The sequence below is a fragment of the Phoca vitulina genome, unplaced genomic scaffold (assembly GCF_004348235.1).
Source record: "Phoca vitulina isolate PV1807 unplaced genomic scaffold, GSC_HSeal_1.0 scaffold38, whole genome shotgun sequence".
In the NCBI taxonomy this organism is placed as follows: Eukaryota; Metazoa; Chordata; class Mammalia; order Carnivora; family Phocidae; genus Phoca; species Phoca vitulina.
In genome coordinates, this window is record NW_022589741.1 from 17,804,260 (window position 1) to 17,818,962 (window position 14,703).

General features: G+C 40.7%; 1 pseudogene; it reads right to left on the minus strand.

The window, feature by feature from the left end:
• The window catches only part of LOC116646832, a 68,857-nt pseudogene extending 57,744 nt beyond the window's left edge, over positions 1-11,113 (minus strand).
• Positions 11,114-14,703: the final 3,590 nt, after the last annotated feature.

The window sequence follows — 14,703 nt, forward strand, 5'->3', positions numbered from 1 at the left end:
TGTGTGTGCGTGTGTGTGTGTTTCGAAGCCTCCATGCAACTGCATGATCATCAATTAAACATTCACCAGACTTCCACGGACCTAGAAGGGGGAGGCGCCATCAGTTGGCCCCCGAGCATCCGCATCAGCTAGTTCTAAAGTCAGCCGCTTGCCTCGGTCCGTGGAGCATATTTAAACCTCAGTGAAGGGCCCTCACTATCTTTTGTACTGGATCCATCCACCAGGCTGAATGAAGCTTTTAGAACCAGCAAGGACCAGATGGCCCTCCAAGATCATTTCTGCATGTTTCCATCTGAGTCATTTGTATGCGGAAGTCTTCACAAAATAGCAATCTGGGTAGCAGGCTCCAGGCTGAGTCCAGCTTTCCAGACAGCCCATCTTTGCCTACAATTGAGAAGACAAGCACAATATTGTAGGGTTCCACAAAAATATTACAGCATTTATCTATATGTGTAGCATCAAATACATGAAGTGTCCTTGTCAGGCTGTCACCACAATGGTAGCGTGCCACAACTACCTCCCTCCCCGACTTACTTGTCCTTCTGCCCCTGCACCTACCACTTCGCCCTCAGCACAGGCTGGAACCCAGCTTTGCCAATCAGCCAGCAGAGGGTACTATAGCACTGGTGCAATAATCTGATTCCGGGCAAATCCAGAGCCCGAAGAGACTTAGACTAAGGAAAACGGGCTCTAGTCTTATCACCTGTTGGGAGCTCCTAGCCAGAAAGTGGGGTGGGATGGAAGAACATGGAGCCAGCAGTACACTGGCAGACGGGCCTGCTCATCTGAGGAAGAAGGAAGGCAGCAAGTATGAACGCAGCATCAGGAGTCCCAGGGTAGGGCCAACTGAGGCTCCTAAATGGGAGGCAAATCCCTATGAAGGGAGTCAACCCAGCACTCCCCGGCCTGGGGATCTACCCTAGAGAAGAGAAAACTTAGGCTCACGCAAACACTCATACATAGATATTTATAGCCGCTTTGTCTGTCATCACCCCAAACTGGGAACGATCCAAATGTCCTACTACCAGTGAATGTATAAAATAAATGTGGTATATATATCCATAGAACAGAAAACCACTCAACATTAAAAAAAAAAAAAAGTGTAAATTATGGATACATACAACAATGTGGATGAACCCCAAGGGCATTATACTGAGTGAAAGAAGCCTTTCTCAAAAAGCTCTATTTGCATGATTTCATTTATACAAGATTTTCAACATCTCAGCATTGTCAGGGACAAGGGGTGAGAGCAAGGTATGACTACAAAGGAATAGCATGAAAGAATGTTTTGGAGTTGTTGAAACTGTTCTGGATCTTGCTTTTGGTGATGATTACATGAATCTATAGCTGTGTTAAAATTCATAGAAATGTATACGCAAATAAGTCAGTTTCATGATATGTTAATTAAAAAGTAAAAAATTTTAAAGAAAAAATGCATTAAAAAATCAAAGGGATGTAACGTGAGGGGCAGGATGGGAGAAGCAGATGAAGAGTGAGATCAACAAATGGTCATCATCAAGAACGTATAGTTGAGGTAAAGCACAGAAGGCCAGAAGTAGAGTCCAGCCCGGAGGACAGGCTGATGGGGATGGGCCTAGAAGATCAGGCTGATGGGACCAGAGAGGCCACCTGGACCCTTGTGGTGTTGGCTGAGTAAAGAGTCGGCCACTCAATGCTCATGCAGCCCCAGAGACTCTGCTCAGCCTTAGGAACCAACATTCATGGTGGTGTAGAGCAGACTCAAGTTATTTCTTTATTTCCCTTGCTGGGAAGGAGGGGCTCATCAGCTTTGGGAAGGGGTTTAGTTGAGAAGGGGCAAGTGACAAACAAAAGCTAGACAAATCTCATCTAATCCTCTCATTTACAGACGAGGAACCTGGGAGAGCCCCCAAATCTCACAGCCTGCTAGTGCCCTCAGAGGTCCTGGATCCCAGCCCTGGACCCTTTCCACCAAGGCTCACACCACTCCCTTGTCAGTTCTCCAGCCTGGGGATGGTATTTCTCCTCATCTGTCCCGAGCAGGTGAGACTACATTTTTTCCATTTTAAAAAATAGCAAATCAAAGGTGACTCCATAGCATCCAACACCAAACACACTGAAACATTTACTACCTCCCTTAACCTTTTACTTGCTGTTCTTTTCTCAGAAGAATTGCTCATTAAATGCCATGTCTGAATTCTGCATCATCCTTCTCTTATTCAAGCCATTAAATACAATGACTAGACTGAATAATTAAAAAGATAGTCAAAGATCTTACCTATCAAATAACCTTCTATGTCCTATCCACATGTCTCATTCCCATCTAACTCTGTAGAGCTCAGGGGAGGGAGGACAGCCTCACACTTTGCACATATGACTCTCTTGGATTCAATGGTATGCGAGATAAGCCCGAGTTGAAGAAGGATTGGAGATGGAGGTCTTGATTCACTCTGCCAATAGGAGATGTGAGATTTTATGATATGAGATGTGACATGGATGTGAAATTCTAGGTAAGTTACTTCCTCTCCCGAGACTTAACTTGTTCCCTTATAACATGAGCTGACTGGATTAGAAAATCATCATGGTACTTTTTGGTCCTACAATGTTACGTTCCATGTTTAGCCTTAAGTATAGATGACAAATAATTAAACTGATGCACAAAAAAGTTGTGAAGTTTAATTCAGCAAATAGTTATTGAGAGTCTATTCTATTTTCAGGCTACCACTAGCCAGAAGGTATTTAAGAATATGTAAGAAATGAACCCTGCTTTTAAGGACACACAACCTAATGGATCAGAACAAGACTGTAAAGGCTCTAGAGTCAAGGCACACTGTTTCCCTTGGAACTATTTGGGTCATTTGTTTAACCTCTCTGAACTTATTTCTTCATCTATAAATTGCAAATAATAATGGCTCCAGCTAAGAATGAGAAATAAATGAGAGTGTATTAAGTTTTATTATTAAGCCATTTATATTACTGTTCTGCCCTCTTGAAACACCATTTTTCTTTCTCTCTTCCATACTTTTTTGTAAATGATCTCCATTTTTATTTTTTTATTTTTTATTTTTTTAAGATTTTATTTATTTGACAGAAAGAGATAGCGAGAGCAGGAACACAAGCAGGGGGAGTGGGAGAGGGAGAAGCAGGCCTCCCGCTGAGCAGGGAGCCCGATGTGGGGCTCGATCCCAGGACCCTGGGATCATGACCTGAGCCAAAGGCAGACGCGAAACAACTGAGCCACCCAGGCACCCCGATGATCTCCATTTTTAATCTCATTTCTTGAAGTTGAATTTTCTATTAATGCTTTGAGATGCAACTCAAGTTCTACTTCTTCATGAAGACTTATCCATCTGTTCCAGCCAATACAAATCTGCCTTGTCTCTGGGTTTTTGTTGCCTTTTTAAAACACTATATGGTATTTTCTATTGCTTCATAATTGACTCAGGTATGTATGCTTGTAAGCTTTCTTGAACTCCAGCTTCTTCTGTTACTAACTGCCTACAGGGACCTCAAATTCTACAGGTATCAAGTTGAATCCATGACCTTGTCCAAAGATGCTGCTCCTCTCCTTGGACTCATTTCAGTTCATGGTTTCTCAGTTGTTTACACTAGATACTCAAGTATTTATCATGTTTCCTCTCCAACATACCCACCTCCAATCCATCCTATTAATCCCAATTTATGTGCATCGCTGAGATCATCCTCCCTCATCTACATTGCCTCAGCCTTCCACGAACATCTCTTGAGTGAGTTAATGCAATGGTGGAGGGCATGATGTATCAGTATCACCTAGCAAACTTTTCAAAATATCCTCATTTACCTTCCCATCACCCTGTATCAGATCAGAAACTTGGTTGAGGTGAGGGAAAAGACAGAAGACTAGGGAGGGGAAAAAAAACAGCCTGTGTATTTTGCAAAAGCTTCCCAGATTTTTCTGATATATTGCCCATCACTGTTGAGCACCATCGTTTTAAACTTCCTCCTCTCCAATCCTTTCTCCCTCTATTGCCCAAATTACTTTTCAAAATTTCCAGTAATAACGGCTCCTCACTGCCTTTCAGGAACAAACAACGGGTTCTTTAACCTGGCTTTCACATGGCTCCAGGCCACTTTCCTGACCTGATTTCCTCCAATTTCTTCCAGGCCCAGGAGGTTCCAGACAAACCAACTAGACCTTGTTGCCCTAGACACACCATACCCTCTCACAGCCCCCTTCCCTGATTCATGCCATTTCACCCTGGAATTCCCTTCTGTTCTCATATCATTAACCCTACCTGAAAAAAATCCCACTTAACTTTCAATGCTCAAGCCAATGCCAACTCTTCCATGAAGTCTTCACCAATTCCTCCCCTCTTCCAGGCAGAATTAGCTGTTCTCTCCTCTGCACCTTCATATCATTCTATTCACAGTGCTAATCTACTGACCAACAGTTTGGGTAGGCTACCTTCCTTGACTCCCTCCAAAAAGCTACAGGTCTTTCTTTTGGTCTCCTACATAATTGTTTAAGTCTGTTATAGTTACACCCTATTGCACTCTGTGTGTGTGTTTGCGTGTGTGTGTTATGTGAGTGTGTGCTGAGTTTCCTGACCTGTTTGTTGACTAAATTAAACCGTGATCTCCTCAAAGATAGATACTGTCTTACCTTTCTTTGAATCCCCAGCACCAAACAAGAGTGCAGAATTTTAGTGACCACTAAATAAATCTTCAAAGTTCAAATTAGACATCATCTCCTAGTCAGCTTTTCCCAGCTCTAAGAAGTGGCAATGCCTTGCTTCACCACAGCACACGGCATATACCACTTTTTACTGAAACTATCTATTAAGGAGTCCACGTCCTTAACTAAGACTGTAACACCATTAGGGGTCCGAACCATATTTTTCTCTCTTTCTTACCTGTGGCATATGGCACAGTGTCTGACAAATAGCTCCACTCGCCAATGTTCTAGAACAACTAAACTGAATGTACTGTTGTTTCTTTGCAGGGATCCTCACTGTATCTTTTACCACTCTTACATTTTGACACCTCCTCCAGCCTTGGACTGAGCACAAGCATTCAGCAAATATTTGTCAATTGACATAGTCTTATGGAATGTTCCAGAATAAGTTGAGAGGATGCAGTGCCCTTCTCAGTTGTGTTTCCAGGAAAGGACAGATTGAGCCTTTCATGGCTACACCCCAACCCTAGCCATTGTCCTGTATCTATCCTGGTATTTCAAGTCAAGTCACCAAAAACAAGGATCTATCACTGTTCTAATTTCTAGCTTATTTATCCAGCCAAATACCAGCCATTTTGCTCCTCTCCAGTTGTCCCAATATATTCACAAGATTGGCATGTGTCATATTAATCTTGTTCAGGAGTAAAAAAGAAAAAAAAAATAGAGGGGACACAGAAATAAAATTCTCAGGAAAATCAAAAGTAATGCCTACTTATGTAACAAGTTCCATTCAAAGCTGAGGGTTGGATCACTGTTCAATGTGTTCATAGTACATAGGCCTACCAGATAATGAAAACTTTTAACATTACTTTATCCACAACTGAAGAGTTTTGAAATTTTGAAATATTTGAAATTTTGTTTTTAAAAAATACACCAAAATATCAAGATATTTATGGGCATCCACTCAACTGCACCTTATTATTAAAAGTTATGAAAACAATGCATAGTATGTTTTTTTTACACAGTAATAATAATTACCATGTTTTTTAAAAGCACAAACATGATAAAGTCTCTCTTCTTCTCCATATTTAAATAAAATAACACAAATAACCTTTTACAAGTTTATAAATTGCCCAACCATTTTGAAAGCTTAGGCACAACTTAGCTGAAACCATCATTCAAAACACTGTTGGCTAGTGAGTCACCCCTGAGAAACCATTTTTCTAGAAGTTGGGAAATCACATTAACTTGAGTTAAATAAAAAGAACAAGTTCAACATTGGTCATAGCACACCGAATGAGAGGAGGGACAGAAAGCATGGTTGCCATCAAAACAGCAGACATGTCAAAAAATCTTAGAGTTTCTTTCCTGATAGGTTTGTGTGTGAAATTACTCAGAGGCAAAAAATAATGACCCTGCACATCTTATTTAAGATAAAAGACATAGGGATATTGGTGAACTTGAATTCACATTTTATGATTTTATTTAAAAGTCCCCAGAGTCATGATTACTCTCAATTTCTATGAGCAAGGATAGATGATTGTCTTTCTACAGTGAGGTCATTTGTGTTATTAGCCGTAATGCCGTGTTTTAAGGCTCCATCAAGAAGAATGAAATGAAGTCAAGAATTGAGGCCCTGGTTCAGATTCGTCCTGTAAAATCGGATACCAGGAAAAAAAAAAAAAAAAAAAACCACGAGTCTGGGCTTAAGTGATTCTAACTGATTATCCATACCACCAAATTTCACTGGTACAAAATGAAGTGGAAGGCCTATCCAAAAGAACGAGTCCTCATCAGGGAAGGATGGGCCCCAGTGAAGATCACCACACTGAGGTGCCATTTTAGGTCATTTCCCAGATGAGCAAGTAGTGGGGGGAGGGGGGTGGAAACCATTTTGAGAAGTTTCAACTCTTCTAATATGATCCATTCTAATGTTCCCATGTTCTGCTTTGTTAATGCTTTACATGAAAAGAAAGGGAAATTCAAAACTATCTTAAATGTCTCCAATGTACAGAAAGATTGATTCTCTTTACCAGGAAATAGGTCCCTGAAACCAGCAAAGTGCATCTTACTGAAACAACTTTCCTCTTTGATTGTCAGTTTTTAAGGGCAGGCTAGGTCTTGGATCCTACTAACCAGCCCAGAATTGCTCTGAGATCTCAAGAGTAACCGTGCAAAGTGATGAGCGCAGGCACAAGGAGCTGAACTAGGAAGCTTAGTTTCTTCACTTTGGTCCACTGATCCAGCACTATGGGTTTCTCAACCTTGGGTAAGCCAAAGCTCTCTCTGGTCCTCAGTATCCCCTTATGTATGTCAGGGGAAAAAAGTCACTCCTTTCAAGAGTATAAAGACAAATTAGATTGTGATGATCAAATGAGTTGAGCATTTGGGGGGAAAAAAGTTTTTCAACAAGGACAATAACCGGTTTCCTTTAAGAGGTTAAACAACATGAATAAATTACATTTATTCTATGAGTTCTTGGATGCTTGGATGACCTGGTTTCACTGGGCAAATGGCACTGGTGTTTCCTGTCGGGCTTTATTTCAGTCCTACCTTGCCAGTCGCTGGAGTTGAGGAGGGAAGGGTGAGAGGGCCCAAAGTGATGGAGACTTGTAAAAGGGATTGAAGAATGTTAGAGAGGCCTTACAATATCACTCGCTGTTTGAAGGGTGGCTAATCTGAGACATCCCTTTTAATACCCTCCCACAAACTTTCGAGCCAACAGTCCTGGAGTAGGCATTTTATGGATTACATATTCACGGATATGTATATATAATATTACATATCCTTTTCTCATCCTTTCAGATCTACTCTCAGAGAAGTGGGTAGAGGACAGATTTTCTCCACATCATCAGTGTTTCTTTTACATAGAACTTCACATTAAATGAATGTGGGCGGGGGGAAGCCTTGGATTACCACGTAACTTCTCCTAAAATATTCTTAGGATTCTTATGCTGTGCTTAAAATGTGAACTGTCAAAATAATGTAATTATTTTTCGAGGAAATCCCAAACATCTGCAGTTAGCCTAGCAAGTCTATATAAGTGAAATAGTACACACCTCCCCCCCACCCCAGAAAAATAAATCTGGGGAGAAAATAGAGCTCAGTCAAAGCATCCTTTGTAAATGGCATCCTCATTCTCCACATTCGCTTATTTTTAAACCCAACTCCTGAACATAAAACATCATATCCAAATGCCACCTCTTTGCTAATTTAACAAACCATTAGGAGCTTTCTATTTGCTTCCCAAAATGCAACAAGAACAGTTTGTTGTGCTGGTTGATTAGCACAGTAGAGAGTCTTCATTTTGCTAATATGTTTTATACTTCTTATGAGTACTTAGAACCCTATGTCACAAAAGAAGTTAAATGAGCAAATTTATCTCTGAAGGCCTCATACAGTTAGGTAGAAGGAGGTGTGCTATTCATTCAGAAAGGGATAGCACAACTGTCCTCCAAATTTAGAAGAGAAAAAAGAAATCCAAAAGGATTTAAAAGGTGATGACCCTGAGAGGTGTGTCTGTAACTTAACTGTAGAGTCTCAACAAACCATAAGCTTTTGGGAAAAAAAAAAAAAATTTCAGTTGAATGAAAATGTTTGGAGTTAATGAGGGGATTGAACATGATTTAGCATTTTGGGCCATCCCCTGCCATTTTAGTGGTTATATTAAATCAGCCTGAGGGCCTGTGGGCAAATAGAAGTAGAACAGCTACATCCTTTTATATCATTTACACAGACATATATGTGATCTTTTCCTTGCTTCTTAGTAAGGTATTCTTCCAAAATGCCAAAAGATACTATTCTTCCCTTTGTTTTTTAAAGATTTGTATTTTTAAGGCCCAGAAGATAAAAGGCACAAATAATCTTTTAACCACATTGTGTTCAATATGTAAAATATTAAAGATGGGGTTTTCATTTTTTCAGAAATGTCCAGGTTAGGTCTTCTGTATGATTTTGCAAGTTTTGTATCTACTGGAACAACTCTAGACAGTTGTGTAAAATATTTGGATTAATGGTTGAACTTGAACTTGTGCCTTTAAAATATCTGGGGACTGACCTTGGCCACAAGAGCAGTTGTTCCTTTTAAGTTGATCCAGCAGAAATTAAATATCTGCAGGGGGCACAGGCTAAAAGATGGGGTTCCCTCCAAGTCTGTTCTCCCATGGGACTAAGGGACTAAGTGTTCCTTCCGGCTCCTTGGAGAACCACTGTTTGGAGTGCAGAAGGAACTTGTTTATACCACTTCCATCATACCCTGAGCTTTTCATTAACCTCTTTGTCTTCAGCATTTTAAAGTGGAAATCCTAGCTGGCCTTGTAATATTTCAGCCATTTGCCCCTGACTTCACATTCTGCCCAAGTAGATTGGTCAGAAGATGGGGCTCTCCATTCCTCGTGGCTCAAAACACTCCGAAGATGTTAGCAATACCAACTTCCCCATACACAAAGGCTTTGGGAACATTTATTTAAATTTGACTTTTGAATCAATCCCAAGTGACTGTTCCTTGGCAAAAGATACGTAACTTTATCACAGATAAATTTTCCTTGCTCACAATTCCTGGCCCCGAGTTGCTGTAAGGATCATGTAGATGTGTGTTGGAAATTAAACAGTGTGCTACCAGGGTGGCCGCAATTAAATTCAGACTTGCATTCAAACCATGCCCTGTTCTGCATTTCTTCGAGAAGTTTGCTTTCTATAGACATTTCAAAATGTTCCTTCACAAAAGAAGGAGGCAGGGTGGCTGGGCCCAAGTCCCCTAAATCAAGGCAGTGAGAACAGAGAGGGGGGGGAATTTATTTGCAGGGTGCCAAAGTAGCTGTTAATACACATGGATCCTCACACTTCTAATTTAAGGTGTTTTCTTAGGGAGCCCAAAAGTTATTCTCCCCCATATTCACAGACAGACTACAATCATTATTTGGAAAAGAAAGAAATTATGAGCTCATATTGAACATCAATCCACCAACAGTTATAAAATGGAATGGTGCCTTGAAAGAAAAATTTTCTTCCTCTGCTTAAAATACAGTTTAGGATTGAAATGCTGAGTTTTAGCAACTTCTGATAATAGTGAAGAGTCCCAGGCTCATGTGAGAAGTTAGATGGCTTGAGGGGGGGAAAGAAGTGATCAATTTGGAATAATTTTTCTACGTAAGTATAGATAGTACAATATTTAGAAGGAAGAAAACCGTGGAGAATCAATTATAGACATGATTTTTCTACACTGCAACTAAGTTTATAAAATTTGCAAGTTTGTTTGTTTTTTGGCAAAATTGCTTGAATATGGAATTCAAATTTAATCTGCTTTCTGATTCTATGTGGAATCAGTGTTAATCACTTTTATTCAGCTGAAGAAATATAGATTACATGAAGTTAAAGTTGCTGGAAAAAAATTCCTAGCATTTTCATGCTTATGTCGAATGGCCATTTGAAATACTTTCCTAAAAATCTACTTGAGCATGTGCCTCTGTAACCTTTGAAAAGTTTGGGAGTTATCAGAGGAGTTGTCCAGCAGATAATCACTTTTGCATAAATGTCGCCCAAAAGAACAGCTCTCTGGTTAAGGTGCAAAATAACATAATCCTAAAATTTATAGCCACACCAATGATGGTCAAAAGCATCTCTCTCTCTCTCTCTCTCTCTCTTTTTTTTTTTTTTGTAATGTACATTGGAAAGTTACCACACACATTTCACATGCAAGCTTAAATGATTTGAAAAAGACAATCACTGATTTCAGGCTGAACTGATTCCAACATTTGAGCAAATCACAAACAGCAGATCTGGCCTTGCTTAAAATTTCCATCTAGTTGTTGAACTGAACAAAAATAAACAAATGGGAAGCTTGACAGATGAATAAGACTTTTCTCATGATTTTTTAAAACCAAAAATGCAGCAGAAAACAAATACCACCACAGAAGTCCTTGCAAAGAAACTGCCTTTGGCATCTAGTATGGAGCAAACAATCTCCCCAGACCACCCCCCTCGCACTCCCACCAGAGCCCTCCACTCTTGCTTTATCTCCTAATTTCGTGGACTGGATCGCTGAGCTGTTTATCAAACAGTGTGCCATAAAAACGGCTTCACTCGACTACTCTATGAACTCTTGCAATTTTCTCCCTCCTCCTGGACAGAGGCCACTAGTAAGGGAAAGCCTCAGGAAAAAAAAAAAAAAAAAAGCAGAGCAGTGAAAGCAAGAAACAATAGCTGACCGACCGTGGCTTTGACAATGGCTTCCCTCAATCCTCTTTCTGCTCCTGCTGTGACACTTGCATTCAAGAGCAAGGGCGGCTGCCATCAGATGCATGGACAATGGATTGAGGAATACAAGGCAGGGGGGAAAAAAGGAAATCAGATGAATTCTGAGTAAGATGGCAGGGCTCTCACCTTTTCCGTGTTTTTGCGAATAGTCTGGATGGAGGCGTCCCGCAGAGAAGAAATAAAAAGGGTGTCTGAATTGTTGGATGGTGCTGAAGGCTTCTGCATTTTGCAAACGCATTTTAGAATTATTTGCAGGGGCATACTTGCTGCCAGCCAGCCATCTCTCTCTCTCTCCCTCTCTCTCTCTCTCTCTCTCTCTCTTCTGTTTTATGTCCTGCTATCTCCATCACACCTCTATTAGTATGAAGACTTTCTGCCTGTAAGTAAGTGAGGGTGTGCGTTCCTTAGTGTTTGAATCGAGACCCACGTCTGCATGCATTTCTAATCTAAGGAGCCTATAGCGGTTACTACAACTATCAATTAGTCAGCAATAGCTGAGCCCCTCAACGCCTCTGAAGGAACAAAGGTGGAAAGACATGCAAATACTCCAGCACCTGGATCACGCAACTCGCTGGCTACAAATATCGGCACCTTTTCCTGGTTTTCTTTTCTTTTCTTTTTTTTTTTTTCTGTTTAACTCCCAAATCTATGTGAAATTACAGACTACTAATGTATCCACCTGCATAATTAGGGATGGGAGTGCCTCTAGGTATATATGTTTCCTTGACATCATTGAAATGCATTAAGCTGAACTAAAAGGAAATACCTGGTGACAAATCAGAGTTTATGACATATTTGATCCATGCTCCATTTTAACAACTGCAAGTAGAACTTAAATTAAGTATACAGTAGAGTTCTTTGTCCATTTCAGTGGCTTTTATGAAAGAAGCTAATAAAATAGTGATAAAAAGAGGAGGGGGGAAGTATTCAGCTACAGAGAAGCATATATGAAGATTAATTCTCCTCCATAACAGATAAAATTATTTTGATTTAAATTCACGTCTGGATGTTAACATTGGGCGGTTTGTTCTGGAGTGTGTGTGCACGTGCATTTTTTTAATTGTATGTGTTGTATCTATCTGTGGTAACTTTCTCTGGATGTATTCTGTGCTAACAATCTGAAGCAATAGAAAGAATTCTTTTATCTCATTTTGCAGAAACCTCAAAAAAAAAAAACCCTTTTGAAAAACAATGCTTTCCTTACAGTTTTCAAGGACATCAAAATATTGCTAACTTGAATACACACGCAGAAAGAGAGAGGTATAAGTAACAGCTGATCTGACTCACTTGTGAATATGGATAATTTCAAAGGGGAAGGGTGTACTCTGTATCTGATGTTATCTGTGATTTTTCCCTCTTTTCTGGGGCACGAAAAGCTGCATTTTCTTTCCTCAGCACTTCTAGCTAGAATCGAAACTATTTTCAGACAAGGTATGGCACACATCCTGGAAGTTAACAACCTCCTCTAACTCTGTAAACAAGACAGAAAGTCTCACCTGAAGACATGCATTTGCAGCGAGCTGTGGCAGGAGCTACAACATAGTATCACCTTATTTCCCTCTGCTATTTATTCCTCTTCTGGGGACTGCCACTCTACAGAGTAATTTGTTTTCTTTCTTCCCAGACAAAATGGCTCAAGCAATAATTTTACCCCTTTTAATCTGTCAGGTAGCTACAGAAGTGGAGCAATGTGGAAATAACCCTCAAAGAGAACACCTCCCTTCCCCCCAACTCCCCCATCCCCCCCACCGCACCACCACCACCACTACCACCACCACCACCACCACCACCACGGAGCCTGAACGCAGAGTTGCAGACACGGGCAGTGAGTCTAGCAAGCTTTCAAATGAGGAGAGGTGCTAGAAAGGAGGATAGCCCAGGTCCCTAGCCAGATAAAGCAGGGGTAGAGAGGGAGGCTCAGGGACACCCCCCTCCCCCCACCCCTCCAACACACCCTGTCACTTAAGAAAGAAAAAAATCCTAACGAGGTTGAGAGGGAGAAGGGAAATAGTGCTAAATAGCTGGCGAGGTGACCCACCGTCCTGTTTGCTCCTTGGCGCTCGCCGAGGGGAGTAACAGCCACAGCAGTGACAACGGCGTTGCAATGTGCCAAGTGCAACCTCTGCCCAGTGCTCTCTGCCTCCCAAAAAGGAAAGAAAAGCATGCCTCAGACAGAACACAACGGGAACGAGCAGGCGCCATCGTCAAGTCACGGACCCCATCAGCACCGGCTGGTCTCTGAAAGCCCCGTATCAAGGGTCCCATTCAAAGGCAACGAAGAGGCAGAGACAATGGCAAATCAAAAACTGGCAGGGCTTCCAGAATAATTTAACTCCTCACTCCAGAATTTAGATGGGTAGAGCAAGACACCCAGGCGAGAGCTCCTTCACACCAAGGCGCGAGCATATGCCTGCCTCTCTGTGGATGTATTTTTAGACATAATATCAGGGGTAAGGCAGCCTGTGCAGTCGTCAGTCAATAGCATCCGCTTCTCTTGTTCACTCTGAGACTAGCTGACGATCACAGGAGGCAGCCCACATTTCTCCCAAGCCAAAGGTCAGCTAGGAGCACCCCAAACCCTAACCCATTGTCTCCGAGCACAGAGAGAGCATTAAATACGTTTTCAAGATGTGCTCCTGAAATGAGGTCACGCCTTGTGGCAATTTGCTCACTTCCCATCTTTCCACAAATGACTTAATTCTACCATCCAAAATCACAACCAGGACAAGAAATCACACCTTGACAAAGACGATTCAAACACCATAGGCTAAGGATTAAAAATATATATATATTTAGCAGGACAGGTGTTATTAGTAACATGCACTAAACTTCTAAACTTCTCCAAACAACATCCTTATTAAAAGCAAGGGATGGATGGCATTTTATATCCTTTAGATGTGCTTTACGTTTGAGTATTCCTCCCATTCACCTGAAGCTTCAAATATTTCAAATAATAAACACAAGAGAAAAATAGGATAAGCAGAAAGTAAAGGCGACATCCTCAGCCTTCGTGAACAAATCAAATATCATGTAGTATGCACTTGTCCAAGCCTAGGAATTTTCTCCCACGTGGAGGATTAAAATATTTAAACACGTTCCTTTAAATCTTTCATATTAGAGTACACTTATTAAATATGTATGTGCACATATCTACACATATACAAAATTCTCAAGTTAATTTAAATTTATGGGAGAAATCCAAGGGATACTAGGGCAAACAATCCAAAAAAAAAAAAAAAACACAAGCCATAAAAAACAATCTCTAACCACACACCATCTCTCTAAAGTTTCACATAGCACTAGAACGAGACGGACAGACGCGATAGTGCTGAATGAAAACAATGTTTCACAACCATGATATTCCAAATGAAATTACTGAAAATGAAAAGCAAAATGCCCACTGGCATATTTTTGAGTCAGAATTTGTTTCTGTCAGAACTGGGGGTTGTTTTTTTTTTTTTTCAATGTCATATATATGTAATCTGTAAATGCGAATTACAACATGGATGATTTCCAACTCCACAAATAAGCATTCTGAGTTTTGATTTGCCTTTTAAGAGTAGAAACAGTTTATAATTTCACATTGTAAATCTCACTAGGACTGAATGCTCTTACAAGGACTGACAGAGAAAGAATAATTCATGTCGGACCAAAAGGCTGCTTTCAGTCGGCTTCACGCAGCCTTTTTTCCAACAGCTCTGGGCCAAAACGCATGTGGAATCTTGAGCTGAACTATCCATCACATTTCCCTAGCCTTTCAATTAATGACACTGCAATCAGATCGATAGAATATAATAAGAAAAGAGCTTTGCATT